This window comes from Ooceraea biroi, chromosome 1 (assembly GCF_003672135.1).
Source record: "Ooceraea biroi isolate clonal line C1 chromosome 1, Obir_v5.4, whole genome shotgun sequence".
In the NCBI taxonomy this organism is placed as follows: domain Eukaryota; kingdom Metazoa; phylum Arthropoda; class Insecta; order Hymenoptera; family Formicidae; genus Ooceraea; species Ooceraea biroi.
In genome coordinates this window covers 23058745-23080211 of record NC_039506.1, presented here as the reverse complement: position 1 = coordinate 23080211, position 21467 = coordinate 23058745, and the positions used below count along the sequence as shown (strand labels likewise).

General features: G+C 46.4%; 1 protein-coding gene across 9 annotated transcripts in view; it reads left to right on the top strand.

Annotated features, from left to right (window-relative positions):
- The first annotated feature begins 5511 nt into the window (after positions 1-5511).
- Positions 5512-21467, top strand: part of LOC105283477 (ephrin type-B receptor 1-B) — a 103880-nt gene continuing 87924 nt past the window's right edge. For 4 of the 9 annotated variants that reach the window (XM_026971567.1, XM_026971564.1, XM_026971565.1 and 1 more), the window contains exon 1: positions 5513-6503. The gene's annotated coding sequence lies outside the window, so the exon portion shown is untranslated. Of the gene's footprint in view, positions 6504-21467 lie in introns of all 9 variants that reach the window. The other 5 variants (XM_026971560.1, XM_026971555.1, XM_026971569.1 and 2 more) reach the window with 3 other exon arrangements.

Genomic DNA, 21467 nt, shown 5'->3' with positions numbered 1-21467 from the left:
CGAAGGGGTGTACTCAAAATTCCTCTGGGGGTCTAATATCCCCGGGCGGACGCGCGATGCACCGCATACCAGCGATTTTCTAACGAATCTCGGCAATTTAGTGGGGCCCCGGTACTCCCCACCGTTCCCCTACACGACAGTATCCTTTCGGTTCTCGAAACGTGCGCTTCTCCCTGCATGCCGTAAGCGCGCGGCGCGCGAGATTAGGATCGCCCTCGTACGCGCGCGCTCGAGCGGACTTGTAGATCGTTGGTTTATACCTGCGCTTCGAATTTTTATGACCCACCCTGTTCCACGTGTAACGTGTCTGCCTCGTTTTATTTTCCCGCTTGTCTGTCCGATCGACCGACCGACCAATGCTTCTTTTCCGTCATCTCGTCTTCTCCCACGTGAACGAAGTAAACGAGTAAACGCGTTGTTTCCACCGTGGGTTTTTACAGCCCGAATGCCATAAGCGAGCGCGTCTTTGTACACGTACACACTTTGTCTCGTACAAACAAATTCGTGAGAAGAGAGGCGCGCCGTGACCCTTTACTCCCGCGCGAACCTTCTTCGTTAGATCATAAAACACGATGACACTTCGGTTCCACGTCGATGTTTCCAATCGATGAGGCGGAGAGAAAAGAGCAAGTTAATCGAGGGAACGTACAAAGCCATTAATCGTCCGCCCTGAATTTCGGTGGAATTCGTCTTCGATGACTGGAGAGAATTTCTCAGAAGCACCGGATCGGAGTAAGTCGCCTCCACCTGCAACGGCCGGTAGCGGTGCAACCAGACGCCGTGACGAAAAAATCAATCGATCGACCAACCAACCGACCGACCGACCGACCGACCGAACGAACGAACGACCAGCCAGCCGATCGATCGCTCCCTCGTGGAGCCCCCGCTTCACGATCGGTTCTTCGGATCTTGTCCTCTCCGATTCTCCGATCGATCTCTCGGCTCGGAACGCGCAAAAATCACTTCTCTGCTGCGACTCGGCAAGGAAATCTCAGCCGCTACGCAACGCTGCGAGCCATTAGGAACGCATGAATAACCAGGGTACAAGAGTGAAAAGAAACGTTGCACCGAGCGATTGCTATTATCCCGTGGAAATACAAAACATTGTAATCAACGGTCATGCAAAGAACGCGTGCACAATAACGGTGTTACGAGAGAAACTTTTAAACCTTGAAAGAATTTTTTAGAGAATTGTTTTTATTTAAAGAATGATACTTGAAAGAGATTGGAGACTAACATTCAGGTACAACTAGGAAAATAGAGTTTTCAAGCAATGAAAGTTGAAAACCTTGAATTTATTTAATTCAACAGAAATACAATACATAAAATTCAATATTCCATTTTTTAACTATATTTTACGTGTAAAATTTCCAAGAATTTTCGAAGCGTTTCGCAGGTTCGTCGGGGAATGTCTTTCGATTTGCTGGAGAACTTGATATGTACGAGACATTCATTTTCCTAGCGTTGTAAGGGGCGATGAATGGACGAGAGTACGTAAGGAAAACAGCGGATGCCGAACGGGGCGTAATCGGTCGTTACGGAACCGTTCGCGCAGAAATCCTCTTCCGCGGTCCGCGCTGGATCTGATCTATCCAGAAGGGAGAACGTGTCGATCGGATAGATCGTCTCGGATGATCGGCGTCGCGCGTCGCGTCGCGAAACCCGGATGTAGTCGAGTAATCGAGTAATTCTACTGCAACTCCGAATGCGGGAAATTAATAAGGAAGAAACCGCGCGCGCGCGCGCGCGCGTCTCTTTCATCGACTCGCCTTCATAAATTACACTATCGACTATTAATGTCTCTCCTATCGGCGAAGCTACCGTGATGTAACGCCGCTTTAATGCCAGCGCATTCCACGCGCATACAGGCTGTCGCAAAACTGTCGACCTTAACTTTATCTAAATAAATCTCTGATACGCTCGCACACGGGAAATGAGAATAATCAAAGGAGGATAGCTAAAGGATTATCGAGATTAAATAATTCTCCGATAAAACTCTGAGACGTTCACGTTACATTTTAGATTACATTAGATGAGAGAGGATCTCTGCGAAAGATCTCTGTTTATTCTTCTGCATTCATTCGCAAGTTTTCCGAAGCTAATTGCGCCGCACCAGTTGCGAATCACGTGCGGCGGTTTCAAAGCGCACTATTTTTCCCGACCTTTTCTAATGTCGCTAACGAATGGCTAACCGAGTTAACGCCGGTCGAACGGTACCGCTTATGAACCAGAGGAGGGACCGGACGGCAGGAGAGAGAGTAGAGCAACTTCTTTGTCCCGACATCGATTCTCTTGTGCGTTCCGGTTGATGCGTAGAAAAAAATTTCAAGAAGCAACACGACGATGGATTTCTCCGGCGGGACCGCGATGACGCTGCGACGGTGCGGTCGTCTCTCCCCCCTTGCCAAGAAATTCGTACAATTATTTCTCGATTAAGAGGGAGAACCTGTGGGCGAGGGATGCGCGAGATTAGATCACCGAGTGTGTATTAACGGGACAAACGTGCACGCGAGCTGTACAGCCGTGTTTCGAGAGAAGAGCGTCACAAACGGAAAGCGCTGCGTGTACCGCCAAGAGGAAGTGTCATGAGAATGGGTAGGGGGGAGAGAGAGGAGGCAATAAAAACTGATCGGGAAGTGGGTATCTCTCGGTGGGATCGACCTTGCGCCGGGCCACCAATGTAGAGGCTCGTCGAGAAAATAGGAAATCGTGATGGTGCCCCCTAAAATGCGGGCGGTGTGATGTCATGCGGAAATGACCGTCCGCCACGTTGCCGTCACCATCGTGGCGGGATTGGAGACAGGACGGGTGATCTCGATTGATTACCTCCTCGACTATCAAAGAGGAACCTATGACTCGTGGCAGAGCTCGTGGCATGGGATCGAAAACCGATACAGTTTTCGTGCGGATCCCGATCTCCCGCAGATTCGAGTTACGGAAAAATCGTAGCCGACGTTAATTACGTTATTACTGATAGCAACAGGATGCAGATGTTTTCAGGTGTTCGTTTTTACGCCCGGCAAGTTCGATTCGTCGAGATTGCCGTCTTTAATCGGATCTTGGTTTCTCGCGAATGATGCGAGTAATTTGAAGGGCAAGAGATTTGCAAGATTTCATGTCTTGGATTGTAACATATCATTACATATTGTAACATGGGAATATCATATATTCGTCTCATTTTTTCAGTGTTTTTTAATAATATGGATTGTAACATATATTCATTAAAAAGATAAAAAAAGCAGGACGAATACGTTACAACCAAATATTTTAAGTAATTAACTTTAATTATTTGAAGCCCACGATAATTTTTAAAACCTGGAATTTCTGGAATTTCAATAAATAAATTGTGGTATGCGGCATCCTTCCAGTCGTTGTTAATTTTCATGTTATTTTTATATCGTTAAGTTTTATTTATATTTTTAGGTTTTATGTATTATATTTTATGTATTTATATATTTACGGTTTTATAAACTTATACATATTACAGACGTTTATATTTCCATTGTATTATTTGCGGCAATCTGGATAACAAATCGAATGAATGGACAGAAATTGGCGGAAAGTGTTGCGTTATCGTCCAATTATATCCGTCGTTCTTCCGTGTTTTGAATTTATAATAGATTACATGCACTTTTTTCTAGACGCGACTATAATCCAGCCGCGCGCTGACACTCGCGATCCTTCCTGATTCACGTCCTACCGTGCGACTTCCTGACACCTCGATCGATCGTCGGGGCTATCGCTATCCGGCGTTTACGTGCCCCTTAATAACCATAACTCGTATCGTCCGCGACGATTACAATTTTCCCTGCCGCATCGGCCGTAATTATGGCAACTAATTTAATGCTTCCGGCGCGCCCCGACGAATGTAGGTATCGGGACGGATCGGCGGAGAGATCACTAATCTTTCTGTTATCGGAAATTATAATTCAGTTGTAGCTAGATATAGGAAGAGGGGGAAAAACATGTTGCAAGGGAAGGAAGGGAGAGAGGGGACGTGTGGTGGGAATAAACTCGATGATTGGAATTTTGTGCCTCCCTGTTATGCACAGGTCGAGCGGGCCCGTTTCACACGAGTGGCGTTCTAATTCACCTGTTTAAAAAGTGATAACGAGAGGTTTTCGTACGCCGACTCGGTGAAGTTGACCGAAATTCACATAATAGAAACGATAGTGTTATCGAAAAGATCGGACTTAAGAGGAGGAGAGCGATAAGCATCGCGCTGCATTTTATTCCTTCTTGCGATTTTGAAGAGGGAAAGAGTGAAAAGGATCGCGCTCCCTTCGCTGTTCGAATATGCGATTCGAATATGCGGACGGCACTCTAGTTCGATTTCGCGAATTGACGAAAGTACAAATCGATTGAGAAAAAATGGCAATCGCGAATATTTTTCTACCGCAAACTCGGTTGCAATTTTATGATTTCCACCGACGTTTGATACAAAAATATCGTATCGCGAATTAAAACACGCTTGCTGATAGTTGCCAATTTAGGAAAACTTTAGTAAAACGAACGAACGTTGATAGCAATTAGCAACTATTGTATCGAGTCATTAACTAATGAAAAAAATCAAACTAAACGCATACTCATGACAGCACAACATAGTTTATCGTATATATTAATTTTATAGCAAGTTAGGCAATTTTTAAAAACCAAAAAGTAACATTCTTCAAAACATCGCTACAATACTTGTATCGAGATCTAGACGCTAGTCGAATTACTTAGTTAATGACTTAATACTTGTGTTATCAACGTCGCAGCTGACAATAACATTAATGACAGTAATAAAAAAAAGCGTTAAACATGCGAGATTATTAGACAACGAAGAGGCGGCCGCAAATAAACCCATTATATGGGAGCACACGGTGTCCCGATCGCGCGAGGCGATCGTACGTGGTGCTCAATGGCAGACTCGAGGGCAGAGTGAGATCTCGCGAGCGACAGTTCGAGAGCGCGGCGCCGATGGCGAAAGTCCAGCGGCGGCGGCGCGCGCGAATCTATTCGCGCGGCCTGGGACATTCCGGGTACGAGCACGGGAGAGGAGAACGCGACCACCGAGATGTCACGCCGTCGGCGTCAGTGCGCATGTGCGCGCGGTTACACTTGACAGGCTCAAAAAATCAATGACCTCGCCGCGATCTCGCGAAACGTCGTTCGTTCAACGACGCGAAACGCTTTTCGCTTATTCGCGAATAGAGGAAGAGAGAAACAGAGAGAGAGAGAGAGAGAGAGAGATGGAAACAGCTAGCATCGCGCGCGACGACGCGCACCGCGCGCGCGGTCACCGGTAGACACGCACGCACGTACGCACGCACGCACGCACGCGGGGAGGAAAGCGCGAGAGAACGAAAGCGGAGAGAGAAGAAAATGGCCGGCCGCTGCGCGGCGAGGGTGCAGCCCGGATGGCGGCGCTAGTGTAAGACGGCCGAATAGCGGTACGCGGTGGAAACCAGCCGGGCGACCGACCGACCAGCCTCCACCGCTCGTCAGCGCCGTTCGGCGCTTCAGTTCGTGTCCTCTCGCAGTGCGTGACGGTGGTGTGCGGTCGCGCCGGCGTCGTTCTTCGCGCATCGCGGGATACAAATTCAGCGGAGAGATAAAAAAAACGAAAGCGGAGTAACGTGAGAGGGAGAAAGGGGAGAGACTGAGGGAAAACGGACAGTGTGTCGAGCGCGGTGGAACGCACAGTGTTCGGAACAATACGCGCGTACGAGCTTCTTTCTTTTTTTTCTACTCCTTTCTCGGAGCAAGAACGTGAACCGACCAGTCTGAAGTTGTCCCGTGTACGCCGCGCCGGCGATCTCGCGCCCGAGAAGCCCGCAGTGGTGTGAAAGTGGTGATAATCCGCGCAGTGTTCGAACGTCGCGGATATTTTCCTTTCGCGTCGGAGTCTTGGATCTATCCTGCGGCCTATCCTCGTGAATTCCTCCCTGCTCGTAATCCTCTCTCGTGTGCGCGCGGCGATTTGCGACTCGCATCGGCACGGAGCAGCGAGCGAGCGAGCGAGGGAAAGAGAGCGGAGAGCTCCAAGAGACAGCGCGCGCGAGGAAGAGAGAGGAGCGCGTACACACTCTCTCTCTCCCTCTCTCTCTCTTTCTCTCCGTGGCGTCGCGCACCGGCGGTGCACCGCCGTCCGTCCGTCCACCTTTCGCGTTGCCGCGAGTGCACGGGATAAAATGGCGCTCGCCTTCGTCCGTGCACCTCTATCGACCGTGACGAACTGTTCGACGGAATCGCGCCGGCACCGTTCGCCGCAGCTTTTCTTCTTCTGAGAATTTTGCGACGACGTCTTGTGCGCGCGTCGTCGTCCCCTGCACGTCCGTCGTCCTCGTCGTCGTTCGACGTCGGAGTATAACCGTGCGCGCGGGGCAGCTCGTGTGTGTGCAAGTGCCAGAGAATCATCAGGAGCTATCGGGAAGTACGGCGATCTCGCGGAACGGCCGTGCCGATCGGCGGAGTGGCGGATCACGGAGAACGAGTCCCGGAGTGCCGCGTCTCTTCAGGTGAGTTCAAGTTGCCATCGGTCGTACGATCGGGTGCATCAGTGCCGTCTGGTACGCGATCTACCAAATTTTTCGTTTCTCACGCATGCGAGATTCTCCAGTGAAATCATAAATCAATGTAATCACAAATCATGTAAACGGAAGAAGAATGATCTCAGGTATCACTGTGTGTAAATGGTCCAATTGATCGCGTATCCAATATCAAGCTCCCGAGATTGCACCTTACTGTATTGTAAACGCTGTGAAGGGTGAATGCGCGGAATTTGGCAAACTTTCGGTTTGCATGCGAAATTTTGCGGGATATTACGCGCGGCGTTTTGCTGCGTTTTAAATTCGCTTGAAACGTGGTTGCGAAATTCCGTGTAATTCCACGCAAGGGTACCAGAGACGGCCTTGCGATAACGCTCCACCGATTACAACGCGCGTACGGCGAGATGTGAAAAATCCGTATCGGCGATAAAGTGAGATAAGGAGCGTTAATCCGGGAAGCTTTAATGTTCGAAAAATTACGTGCTCGGACCTGTCGGAAGCTCGAGAGAAAAAAACGCGTTTTGCCTGCGACATCCGTTATACGGGAATGTGGATGCAGCGCGAGACGCAACCCTACGCGATATCCCACGGCGACTCGCGTAACGGCGAGATATTAACGATCGGTATCGCGGTGAAAGGCATTAATTCGCCTCTCTCGTTCGTTCGCTCGCGACCGCCCCGTAGATTCCGTTCTAGCGCCTTCCTCGTGCGTTCTCATGCGCCTCGTTATACCGCACGTTCTACCGTGCAAAATTGGAAAAGTCGTAAAGCTATCCAAGTACGCTTTGGCTCCTTGAACGTACGAGAGTGTACGCGTTTAATCACCTTACATTTCCTTTAATTCTCTTCCTGAATGCTTCTTTTCATCTTCCTCCCTGTAGGTTGATCTAATCAGTTGTGGATTCTCTTAATTGGTGCAACGCATCAGGTTCTTAATCCTCCGTAACGCGTACACAACTTCACGGAGTTGCACGATCTGATTCGAAGATCTATTGCAGGAAGTTCACAACCGCTCGAGTGGTTTACTCCGACACACCCCAGTACATTACTCGTGCATTACTACGAGAGTGCGGAAGAATAAAATGGGTACAACCACGTGTATCCGCGGGAAGACCTGACGTTTCGTGGTTTCCAGGTTCTTCAGAAAAATATCGAAAAGCGAACAAAAACGCGCGATTAATGTCGGAGCAGAGTGCAGAGTAGTTTTTGGGAAGGTCGGTGACGCGTGACATGCGCGTTTACATAGGTACGTCTACATGCATCATGTGCGTGTGCGTGTATATATATCGGTGCGTTTCGATGCGTTTCGCACGCGCCGAAACGTGCCGAGCTACGCGTCTTCTTCGGTACAGCGTGGCGGACAAATACGCGCAGTCGTGTACCACACGGAAAATGACAGGCCCGAGCATGTTTGAGCTTGACTCTACGCGCAAATATTTTACGCGGGCAAACACTCGCCGCGACGGATCGCATCGTTTCCTCCTTCGTCTGTCGTTCTTGCCCTCGTTCGTTTTCTCTCTCTCGCCGCGGCGCGAGAGGATTTTTCTCCCTAGTTTCGTTACGTAATCCATCAAACGTCAAAACGGTTTCGTGCGGAGCACGCTACGTTCTGGTTTTAGATTTACCCCGTTGACTTATTCCACTTTTTTTATATCGAGATTTTCTTCTATTTTTATCCTTCTCACGAGCTTCCCCGTGAGATAATCATCGGCGATTTTGTCTTGTAATTGTGATCTTTTTATCGTTTCTCGTAATATATCCCTATTTTGATGACGACGTATTTTGTAATATTTTCGTGTCGCTTAAAAAACAAAAATGTTTAACTTAAATTCCAGCAGATTTATACTTAATGGACGTAAGAAATCCTCCTTATTCGGTATTGTAAGGGTGCTCGAGAGACCGGTCGGCGGGAAATGAATTTTCGTGACGAATATAGCGAGCAGCGAGTCGATCGTTATCGCGTGGTTGACAGTCGGACGTTTGGCTAGGCGTTAGGAGGTGTGGTAATCCTTCGACAGACTGTTGAGTAAAAAAGGGCCACAACCCTCCGTTTTTCTACCTGTTGTCGACCCAAGCAGGTAACGCGGATCGTATACACGGGGTTTGCCTCGCAGTTTGCCGAGTGTGTCGCGTTTGAAAACGTGACTGAATCGTGGATAACGACGCGTTTCCACAAGCGGCACCACGCCACCTGACAGTTGGTCGGTTGGTTTTGTGCGAAATATATTTTGGAGCTGAAACTTACCTATGTGCGCGAAATATACGCGCGCGATATCCTTTAAAATGCAGCACGAGTAGCGTTTAAGGATTGAAATAGCGGACGTGAGAGCCTCGGTGATTTATACTAATCTCCGACTAATACGACTTGCGCCGTCGCAACTTTCTCTTTTTGAACCTATATTTATTCTTCAATCTGTATGGAATTTTTTAATGCAGCCGACAGGGGGTGAGTTTTGAGAGATTAGAAGACAAATTTTTTCTATGTATAGATTGTGTGTTTTTTTGTGAAATTTCTTGATCTTATTATTGCATTCGATATTCTGCTACTAATCTCTTACTGTATTTATTCAGTACTAGCTTAAAGACATAACATACGCATTTCATGGAAATTTTAAATACCTTCGTGAAAAGTTTATACACCTTCGTGATGTATTGTAGGTCATGCCTGGCATTTTGATTTTCAGTCATGACATGTTTTGTTGACACGACTTTGTTCGTGTCCACTTTCGTGATATTCCTGTTTAACGAAGAAAGCTCGTGTAACGATAGGAAATTACTGTTTAACATGCCTATAGACCGTGTTTCTCGTCATATGAAATAATTTGAGTGCAAAGTGGAGAAAGTGTGCTCGGTGCGCGAGACAACAACTTGGTTTATTAATCATCGACCATTATACTTGCAACATTTAGCAGCTCGCGTGCAATATCGCGGTCTCGCGCGTTCATAAAACACGACAGTTTCAAAACAATTTCCGCTACGTTCGCAGGCGCGTTGAAGCAGCGTGATGCCGACCCCATTTCGCGATACAATCGATTTGCTAACGATTCAATCGCCCTTTGCGATCCACGAATATATTCGAATTGCGAGATATCAGGTTAACGAAATGGGATTTATAAATGTTCTCGTCTTTAGTGTTATGCGACGTGTATCGGATTTGTATTTTAATTCTTGGACGCTCCGGATATCTTATAAAAATCATTTATTAACACGACGACGCGACAGTTAATTTTGTCTGTATAGATTTTAGACTTTTTATAAAATATGAATAAATTATATAAACCACGGTTTTTTATGGACACGCTTTAATCATTTGTCCATCTCATATATACGATATTGGTTTATCGGTAATTTTATGGCAGTGGTTCGCAATCAAATTATTATATCCTTCTAACATAGCGTGATGCATTTTGACCCAAGACGCTACTAACATGTTCATGGTTTACGTGATACATAATACTAAAATTGCTGGACAATTTTTTCGTATTATAGTTTACTATAATCTAATATACACACAAAGAAGAAGATTCGTGTAATTGAATCGAGGTAGAGTAAGGCGGTGCGCTCAGTGCGCCGGGGTTTCTGAAATCGCATGTGTGCTAGCACAATTATACGAAGGGTACACCCTGGTGATTTCAAAGCATCAAGGTACATTAACGGGTTACTCGCGCGTGCACGTAGAATACGAGCATTCGTAGCGACTTGGCCGTGCCCCTCGTTTTCTCGTTCACGATAGCGTGGACTCGTGGAGCTTACGCAATTTCATAAATGAATCGACCCGCTTCCGTAATTAAGACGTAATTTCATTTTCGGCTCCCGCCTTTCCTTTCTCTCCCTCCTCCGCTCGTCATGATTAGTCTCAACTTGCCGTATAACGTATAAAAGACGCTAATTTATCCCTTTTCTTCTCTCACCAGACTGTCACGTCTATCGAGGCAACTACCGTCTTTCATATGCCGGACATAGTGAATAACAGAGAGAGAGATAGAGAGAGGGACAGAGAAAGAGAGTAGCCGGCAACGTGAGAACGAATCTCCGATGTTTGTCTCCGCGCTCGTGGCACTATCCGCTCGTCAAGATCTTGTCCGATAATCGTCGACGGACCGTTAGATCAAAATGATCGCGAGCCCCGCCGAGATATCGCGTTGCCCTCCCCTCCCTTCTCCACATCTCTCTTCTCGTTTTTACTCTTCTCGCTTTTAATCTCGCCTTGCCTCCCAGGGGCGAATCTGCGTGGAAAATTAATGAAATCTAAGCTTCCCAGCCGCCAAAGGGGTCCCATGGACGTCTCTGGGCCGCTTGGGGCCCGAGGTGAAACATTAGCCGAAATATTGTCTCTTTCATTTTATTTCAAGAGAGAGTTGCCGCTATAATTGACGAAGATCAGAGTAGAAGAATATTATTAGATACACATTGCCAACATTGTTGACGGTAATGTCAGTTTTGCCTAATTCTATCGTGCTACATAAACTCGAAACTTGTAACCTAATTCACCGAGGCGCAGGAAGGGTTTGCAGAATCTTGCGAAACAATTTTCCTCACAGACACGCTCGTCGATGTCCTCAGAGAGAGAGCACCTTACGCGATATGCGCGAGGACACTTTAACCACCAGCGCGTTTGCGTTTACGTACAAGAGAAATGATTGGTCCCCGAGTCTCAAAGATCCGCGTACGTTCCTGCACGCTCCCGAGAAGCAATCTCATCGGCGTGGCGCGAGGATCGGAGCAATTAATTATGATTACTGGTATTATTAGAGACGCGTACTAGCGTGTCTATCGGCCGACGCGTATGCGTATGCGTGAGTGCGTGCGTGCGTATGCGCGGTATGCTGACTCGGCTTGTTCGTTGTATTCGTGTACTCGCTCTTTCGCACGCATACTGGCACCGAAGCGGGCGTACTCGCTCGTTCGTGTAATTGCATCGTGAAAGTGTTACAAAGCGATTCCCGTCGGCCCTGTCAGTGGAAACGCATCGCGTCGCGTCGCGTCGACTCGCGTCGCCTCGCATCGTCGCTCGATCGGATCGCGCGGATCGGATCGGATCGGTAGACGCGGTGAAAGTAGTGCAGCCACCTCTGGGACTCGTCCTTTGAAAACCCCGGGCACGTACCGTATCCTCGACACGTACGCGGCGCTATCTAGCCTCGCGGAGTTAGACGCGGAGTTAGAACCGAACTTCTCGAGTGCTACGAAGGAAGAAAGTTGTATTCGCCGCAGAAAAGGTACGGAGACTTTGAGGGATCGACGTGTCCCTCGTAATTTGTGTTTGCCCGTATTCAATCTTGTCGAGCAGCGAAACATACGCTGCTTTCAAAGCGGTCACGACGCTTTCGCATTTATTTACAGATTCTGCACGCTATTACGTACGACACCATAATGCGTATTTTGCCGTGTATACATTAAACGCTATCAAACTTTCCACATCATTTGCTTTCACTTTTCTGCTTCCGCTTCTTCGAATTTTAAGCCTTCAGCGTCCGAAGAGGCATTTAAAGAGGGGTTGAATGCATCTGTATGATGACGGCACGACGGGCAGTTTTCCCCGAGATTAAACCAGAAAATCTGGAAACAATCTGCTATTGTGCGCGGCATTAAGGAATACTCACGAAACTTGGAAATGCGTCGCCCGATAGACGGTCCCCGACCGATTGTAATCTCGCTTTACATTTCCGATCACACCGACAGGTCCTGCTGCACCCGCGCGCTAATCTCGCGCGCTCATCTGGGATCTAGGGTTACCTGGTGGCCGTCGCCGGCGACGAACGAGCGCACAAGTAGCTGGAGGAGAGCGCGTTGTACGCGCTCCTCGTGCATCTCGAGGGATATTAAAAATTATGCGAGCTCCATCTCTATGGCTGGATGCGCAAAATACGGGATGAGATAGAATTTCAGAGATCACACGGTATTTTTGTCACTTTTGACAAGCACGTCCGTGAAAATTCAATTTCTCAAATTTGTCTGTCTCTCTGTAGTTTATATAATATTTTATAAAGATTTTTTTGTCTCTTTATAATGAGAAAAAATGTGCAAAAAATTGCAATTTCAGCAATTGTAAATTCTTTCAGTCAAAGTCGCGATGTACCTCCTCGCACCCTACGTTTCTTTGAAAAAGAGAAAGAGAATCAAGCATAGTAACAATTTAATATGTGTGAGCACGCTATCTTGTCCATTTGTTACAATCATCAGATACCGCTCAGACAATTAATTACAACTCTGATACGTTGTTAATTCTCGTTGTTTAAAATTGTACGTCGTGGCGGTGCGCTCGCGGTGATCTCGGTGCGCGCCGAGGATCGTTAGATCTCTTGCTGGATGATTGATATCAGGGATTTGTTCATGGCCGTTTAAACGAGACGAATAGAAACGTCATCTTATCTGCTTACGAGAGAGCCGACGAGGCGTTCAACGTGTTTCGGGGACGACCACGTCCGCGCTCTTTAGTCTACAAATTACGCGCGATATGAGATTCTCGTATGACTACCGGAATTTTTAATGAGCTCACGGTGCTATCCGCATATTTCCATGACATCTGTCAGGGACCGACTTACTGCCTCGTATCGCGCGACACGTTCGCTTACACAAGCGACGGCGAAATTGATAATTATCCCGCTGGAATTAATAAATCCCGTTAGAAAGAAAGAAACACGCGGGAGAGATTTTCATTTCCCCTTCTTAAAAGCAAAAAGATTATTTCGATACTTCCGGCGCCATATGATTTCTCTGGATATCAAATTTCTCTTGCAAAACATCCGTAGTGCATTCCTGATGTTTCCAAATATCTTTTAATCGAATAGATACGAGCTCTAAACGAGGCTCGAGCTGCGAGCTACGGTTTATCTTACAGATTTCGCAAGATATTTTGTCGTTACGCGCGTAACTCAATCTTCAATGCACAAAGTAGAAGAGTCAGAGATACAGAGACCGTGCGTTGCGTAATCTGATTTATTCGCGATTTTCGCTCGCTCAGTCACGTCGAGCAGAAAGAGAAAAGGGAGACGTCCTTTTTTGTTGGTTTTTTACGTAGAGTGAGCGCGTGTCGAAATGCTCGTGCGGGGCGTGGATTACGATCGTGCTTGTTTCCTCGCCGGGATTACGTCTCTCTCGCGCGGTGGAAATTGTACGGGTCGCCTTGGAATCATTCGAGTGCGCGGTGATCGATTCCACGGGGGATATCGAGCAACGATCGGCAACGATCGGCAACGTAATTGAGAGCACCTGTATGATATAGTAATAATAATTACGACGGTATAACTCGCGAGCGGGCGCACGGTGTGTTGCGAAACCGTTGGTGGATATCGCGACACCGCGCGCCACGGGGTGAAAGGTCTCCCCACCTAGATATCCGTAAGAAACTTATCGTGTGGTCATGTCCGCGTACGTACGTGTGCGCATGTACGTGTGGTAACGTGTATATTCGCTCGGAGTGCAAAGTCGACAGCGAAATTATTGGGGATTTGCGGATGGTTTATCGGTGGGCGATTTAATTAAAACGTTCGGCGATCGTGAAGGCGATCGTCGTTATCCGTCTCCATCGATATTAATTTACGAAATCTGCCGCGAGACAAATGCTTTCGTCGACCTAATTGTTCGAGCGCTTTATAAGCGGATTCTCGGATCCGGTCAACTTGCATTTACATATATTACGCAGCGAACGACGACAACGACGACGGTGTCGAGGACAACGACAGATACGAATGCCGGTGAATGTTATCTTTGATTTTTAGATAGACCCCTGTCTCACCGTTTGCTCATCGGGCATTACGTACTTTCTCTCGTGCCGATCATCGCCGGCACCGGGAGGGATAAAAGTGATCGTTATCATCCTTGCGAAAGAGTCATTCGTCACCCCGAACGTTCGAGCAGAATCGATGGGAGGGTGGGACGGTGTCTTCTTTTCGCTCTTTGTGAATTTTTCGCTAGGGTAAACGCAGCTTCATTGTGTCCACGTGGCGCGGACCGCCTTTTACCGTAACGATCGACACGCGCATCTCTTTAACGGTGATTACTGTGATCAACGGCATTGTCGGGGACGTATTTACGCCGTGGCAGAATAGACAGCCGTTGCGAGTCGTTAGGGGCAGCAAGTTGCAGCGATATATCTTTTTAATATCCTATTCAGTAATCTCGCTTTCTCAATGAATAATCAAGTTGCGTCAGTTATATACCCGTTTCTTTTAGAGACGGAAAAAGGGCGGTAAATAGGACGAGTAAGAGCGGAGGTAAATCAATTTAAGTGGAAATAGAAGTAGATTTAGGATGCCTAGAAGCGGTGAATCAAGAGTCGAGCTCATTTTTTTCTGAAATAAAAACTGGTAAGTAACGATCTCGCGATAAATTCGGCCAAGATATTCGACTCTCGTTCGTCGCCGGAACGAAGATCCGATCGTCGATTCACGGAGGGCCCTCGCGTAGCATTATTATTCGATAGCGGTTCTAGAAGAGGCGAGCTCTTTTTCGTAGGTAGGTGAAGAATAAATTTCGTACTGTCACTGGGGGAGATAAATGTGACAGCCGTCGCGACGAATGGAGAAGTCTGGCTGCGATTACCGATATCGCTCGCGACCCTTTGCGCCATGTACGTAGCCGGGCACGATCCTCTCTTACGTTTTAATCGCGAAATCATTTCGGAGCTCGCCATAAATCGCACAACGATCAAGTACGAGGCTTGATGAGATTATGAAAAGAGATTCTTTGTCCAGGATCATTATCGCAGCACATTTTAGTCATATTACATCGCTATAAAAGGGCACAATTGTCGTGCCAGACTACGGCGAGACACGTATGACTCGTTAATGGCGAGAGAACTAAAGCGGAAGTGGCGTTTTCTGAGAAAAACAGCGACGAGAGGGAGTACACGACAAATTACCAGCGATACGCCGGTAATTACCAGGATTTCGTTCGTCGGGTCTCAGCGATGGCTAAGTTTATTTTCTTGTTGACGGCTCGCCATTGAATGAAGGGAAGGAGTCCTCGGTTTCCTCTGTCGTCCGCTGCTCGAGTTTCATGGGAATCCGGCCAATGGTCGTGGCCGCCCTCCGAACCCTTCTTGCGCACATCTTGCGACGCGCATACGGCTGCGTTTTTTTGTTTTCTTACTCAGGCGACGGGCCATTTTTTGGGAAGTGGGCGTACCTCTTTCCGGTTTTCGGGCCCATTGTGCTCTGTCCTGCCTTCTTCTTCTTCTTCCCCTCCTTCTCCTCCTCCTCCTCCCTTCTTTCCTCCTTCTGCTCCTTCTTCTTCTTCTTCTTCTCATGCCCGCTCGCTGAGAATGCGCCGACGTTGCACTCGCGCGAGCGCGTGCAGGCGCAGGACCGGATTATCCCTACCTGTTCCTGCCATGTACGCACGCACGCACGTATAGGCTGCCTGCTCCTGCCGTGGTACGCGACGTTTTCTATACACGTCGTATGGGAGAGGTATTTTCGCGTCGGAGCCACAACCCGTTTCGCTTAATGCTGCCACATCGCGATCCGACGACGAATAAGCGCGAAAATCGTGTCTATATTGCCTTCGTGCATGGAAGATGTTTCTATTTGATATCGGAAACGAAGGATGCTCATGGAAAATGTCAATTCGTTTCTGCTTGCACTGAAAAGTGGCATCGTCGATCAAGGTCGTGAAAGTACAATTTTGCAGCACAACACAATGATCTATTGTTCATGAAATCTCGAATGGATTCATTTCATGGTACATTTTCACGCGGAGCTATTAATTCCTTCATAAGAAATTCAAATGTCGATTACGCCGGTTTGTGACGTTACGCCGGTTTATCGTCCTGTTAATCGCGATCACAAGCGCGCGTGACATTAGGCCTCGGCTGCCATAAATCATGTATCTGCTCCGGCATCTTTACGAAGCCGGGCTTTCGAGGCTGGAGCTTTATCGCGCGAGCGCGCACGCGTTCGAGGTGATCGCGCTTTCTGTATTTCCCAATAAAACGATCCGACAGACGAGAATCGATGCCGAGGGTAAAGCAACGCCAGAGCCGGAGCCGTTGAACCGGAAAGATTTAAACGGCTACCTATTTATGCCGTCTACGGTTAATAGTAGCACTCGCCGCCAACAGCCGCCAACCGATAGTCGAGCTAACTGTTCAGTGGCAAATAGATATTGAAGAATGACGACAGCGTGCTGTATTTTGATGAAGGATTCCACGCGAGAGGGACGTGGCCACACGAGATGGTAGGAACCGTTAGAACTAGTGCTTCCTTTCCCGTCCCCCTCCTCTTCTTCCTTTCGACCTCCTACTCGCGCGCGCGTACTCGCGGACGGTTATCTGGTCGAGAGGATCAAAAGATTCGGGTCGAGGTTAATCTCTACCTCGTCGTCCGACAGGCACCTGCGATTAATTTCGCATCTTTTCCTCCAGTTTCGCGATATCTCTCTCCCGCCTCCCTCTTTCTCTTTCTCGTTTCCTCCTGCTCTTCCTCCTCTTTTTGCTTCTTCTCGTCCTTTTTGGACACGCGATTTTCGAGAAAAAGAACGAGAAACGTTCATGGACGTTCATGATTCACTCGAGGACGAGACTCCAATTTACCTCGAACACCGCGCACCTTAATACCCTGTAATTTCGCGCGTAAATATTTACCATAAAAAATGTCCATTAGAGTCCGCGCTCGTACGATGGAAATTTTTTTCTCACACGCGTGAAGGTAACCGCGCGCGATCAATTTTCGCGATCAATCGCAGGAGAGTGCCTCCCCGTCGTGGTTGCTCGCGATGATCGGGGTCGCACCGCTCTCTTTACTCAGCGGCCCCACGGAATGTGTAAATTTACGGATCAAACGGTACGTTAATCGATCCTTACGACATTGGGATCCCTGCGCCGCAGCCGTGTGTTTGTTCGGGATCTTTATTCGCCGCTAGTTCCTAGTTTGCACCGTCTACCGATGAAAGGAGCCGGTGGAAGGATCCAAAGGCTCTCGGTGCTTCGTCTTCGCTTCTCTTTTTTATGATCGCGCACGTTTGATGTGTAACGTGTGCGTCGACCCCCTCTGTCTCCCTTTCTCTATCTCTGTCTATGTCTCGGTCTGGACCTTCCGGGTCTTTACTGCCTCGGGAGAATCCTTGGCTAAATATTTGACGTGCGAGCGCGCACAGCTGCGACGGGATTCCGAAACGCCGAACAAACGACCCAGGGATCGGCAAAGATACCGTTCATTATGGAATTCCACCTGGTAATCAGAAGACGAGGATTCCTTCAGCGAGCGCAATGAATCGAACTTTCCTTTTAACCGCCAGAATTTAATGCTGCTATTGCTTGTTTTTCTTGACGTAACGTGTAAAATTTCGCCGTGCCCATCATGCTCGAGAAATTTGCGAAAGCTTATATGATATTTTGCTAAAAATATAACTACAGCAAACAAGATATTATGTTATATATTTAATAAACTGATAAGTCTGGAATTTTTTTGACAAAGATTGAACAAAATAATTGAGAAGTTTCGTGACGTTAATAATGCGATTCTGAAAATTTCCGTCTCGCAACTCGCAGCAAACTCGCTACAAATATTTGCAATATTACCAAAGTCTACCATTCTGTCTTGAAAATATTTCTAAATTAAAAAGTGCAGTAATATTTCGCAGTTTCCAACGGTTTTGACGTATTTTCTATATTAACATTATCTGTTTAATCATTGAATGGAATGGTGGTTTAAACTTTCCTGTTTGTTCTATTTTCTACATATGATCGTGGCAATTAATATTGCCATTATCTACAAAAGAAATGAGATTATTCACTAAATAAAATTCGCACGCAGTCCGTTATGTATAAATCAGTGACCAATGCGGTCACGTGCAACTGATGAAAAAGCATCGAGTCGGAATAAACGGTCGACATGGTCAGTGCGCATCGTCGGAGAGGGAAAGAGGAAGAAGGAGAGAACCATGGGAGCGTCTTTTTGAGAGTAGTGTTGAGCGATTTTGCCAAAATTTCACGGTGTTTAACCAATCACGATTGCCAGTCTCACCTGCCCGTGTGAGAGAGCATCGTTTAACGCGTAAACTCGGCAAAGCGGATCGTTTCCCTTTGTCAATGGATCTCTCCCTGCTTTTCCCTCTCTCTCTCTCTCTTTCTCGCACGTGAGCGCGCATATAACGCCTGGAAATACCGCGCTTAGGGATGCCAGCTTCAGAGTCTGAATATCGCAGCGGAGGCCTTTATGCTCTGACGTGGGACACCTGGGATTCCTTTGGGGACCACGATGACACCGCACTGATTTGGTACCCCGACTTGGTCATATTGAAAAAGCTGTCGTTCGTCCGCACTCGTGTAAAAGCCGATCGAAAATAAAGAGAGGGCGGGTCAATTTGTTCGGGACGATTTTGAGTGTCCCGATGGGGTGGTGGTGGATCGCGCGCCGTGTTTCGCACCGTGCCGTGCCGTGCGGTGCCGTGTAACGTCCACCCGCTGAGAACAAATGCCGTATCGTCGTTATATCGGTGCCACGGTTATAAAACATCGGGACACACGTACCAATTATCGATTGCGCGCGACCCGAAACATCCCGGCGCTGCTTCATTCTCACGTACGCGGCTCGCTCGCTTTTCTCATCTCAAAACTGCCGGATCCCGTCCGTGCGATACGGAGAGAACTTTCATGGAATGACATCGCAGTTAAAATGATTATAGTGTCATGGCAGTTGTGACGGTAGCAAAAGTAATCATATTTGTATCGCACGACTGAAATATTAGGTCATATTGAAAAAGTCATAAGTACTTGGGTCCATGGATCTCCTCAAAAGACGACTCTTTCTTTCAGCATACACAAAGTATTCGCATGTTATGGAACAATGGGAAAAAGTCGTAGAAAACGATGAAAAACGCTTTGATTAATTTATGCTGTATCGATTGTTTCATTTCAATAAAGAAAAATTGTAAAATCAGCAAGAAAGAGATGCATCGACCTAATATATTCACATCAAAGTCGGGATTTATGTGTCAGTTATGTACTGTTTAGATGTTGATTTATGAATTAAACTGATGGCATAAAAATTTATCATATATACGAAGGTTTCGATATCTCTTTGCAATTTTTTCAGTATTGTTATGTTACAAGCACATTCTAACCAGATCACATTAAGATGGTGCGATTTACGAATGCGCTAACATTTTTCAGAAAAATTCTCTTTGTGTACACTTTGTTTTCTTCTTAGTTACAATTCCTGGATAAATATCTAAAATTGATTTTTGTTATACAACAAGGACCGATGACATTACACATTTGATATTTAAACCATATGATAACTTTCTACTGATTATTATAACAATTTCTAATAAAATGTCTAACAAGATTTCTCGACATTGCTAGAAGAACAAACAATAATTGCGCATAAATTGTACTCTCAATTAAAATTCGCCAAGCTAGAGATTTCTTTGTTACTTGTATGCCGTCGAGCAATGGTGATTTAAGAATGATTCTTGATGCACGATAAAGTATTGTAGGATTGATATCTCATCGTTACGAGTTTTCTTGGAACCTGTGACTCAACTTTTTGTCGCGGCACGGTAACTAATAATACTAGGAATCGATATTATGGAGCAAGTAAGCTCTTATCGCATATATTATCATCAAAGATGATAATGTTGCGAAAGATAAAAAGAGACGCGTGAGAGAGTAAAAGGGGAGCAACAATAATTCGCGAGAAGGAATAGGAAGGAGAAGGATTCGTTAGATCGATCGCGGCATTACGCTCTCGTCATTCTGGTTTTATTTGCGATTTCCTACGCAATGCAAAAGTGGGTTAAGTCAACGTTCGAAGGCAAGTAATTTAAAAAGGTATATTTACTGAATTTTCTTGAACTGAGTTCTTCCCTCTTTATTTCTTTCTCCTTCTTCTGCGGTTGTCTGATAAGCCAGAACGGATCTTTGATGATTGCGATAGTGGCCACTCATGGACAGGCAGCTCTCTCAAAAGGTTAATGATTTCAAGCCTCGTCGGTCGTTCAAAGAAAGATGAAAGAAGGATATATAGCGCGTATTTATACACGCGCGAGGGAAAACACATACATCTCGACACTATTTAAGTATGCACGCGCGTTCGTCGCTTATCGTTCTAACGGTATGCGCGTTTCTCTCTCTTTCTCTCTCTCTCTCTCTTTCTCTTCTATTTATTTAATAATTATCGCGCGATCGTGATTTCGCGCATTAAAGAAATCCTGACGCTTCGTTAGAGATGATTTATAGATGCCGTTACGTTATCATCGTGGCCGCGTAGGCGTAAGAGCGCGTTCGCGCCGATTGTCCGCGAAAGTCCGCGACACATTTTCCATATAAAAACAATTATCCGTCGGATGATTTATCTGTCATAAATAATTTGACTCGGCGGTATTTATAACGAGTCGGTTATTTGTGATCGAAGCTCGCCCGTGCCGATTGAGCTCGCGTCGACTAAGAACTTTATAGCTCGTAAAATCGCTGCCTTCGTTATTTATAACGAATAATTCAGGGGATTAAATCCGCCGGAGGTTGTTTTCCGAAATCGCTCGCATTTGCATGTTGGCGTTTTTGCACTTGAAAACAGATAATTATCGATTTATTTAATAACCTATTGTTCCGACCAACAAACAATCAATCAATCAGTATGATTGTTGGATTTTTGAAAATTTTTGATTTTATGAAATATTTACTCGCGCCAATCGGAACACAATAGTCATTCAATATTGTTACAAGTATTTTTAGTTATCTAGGAATTTAAAGTGACACAATTAATTGAAAAAACATTTTATGTTATTGATTTAATTCTACAATAACACGATTATATCGATATCGATACACGTGTACGTACATATACATAAAATATATATAAATGGGGTTTCTCGCATGAAATCTTTCAATCATGTCTGACATGCGATATCCAGGAATAAATAATTTCGTAACCAGTAATCATGGTGAAGCATAAATACATACACGTATATGCGCATACACATACACATATA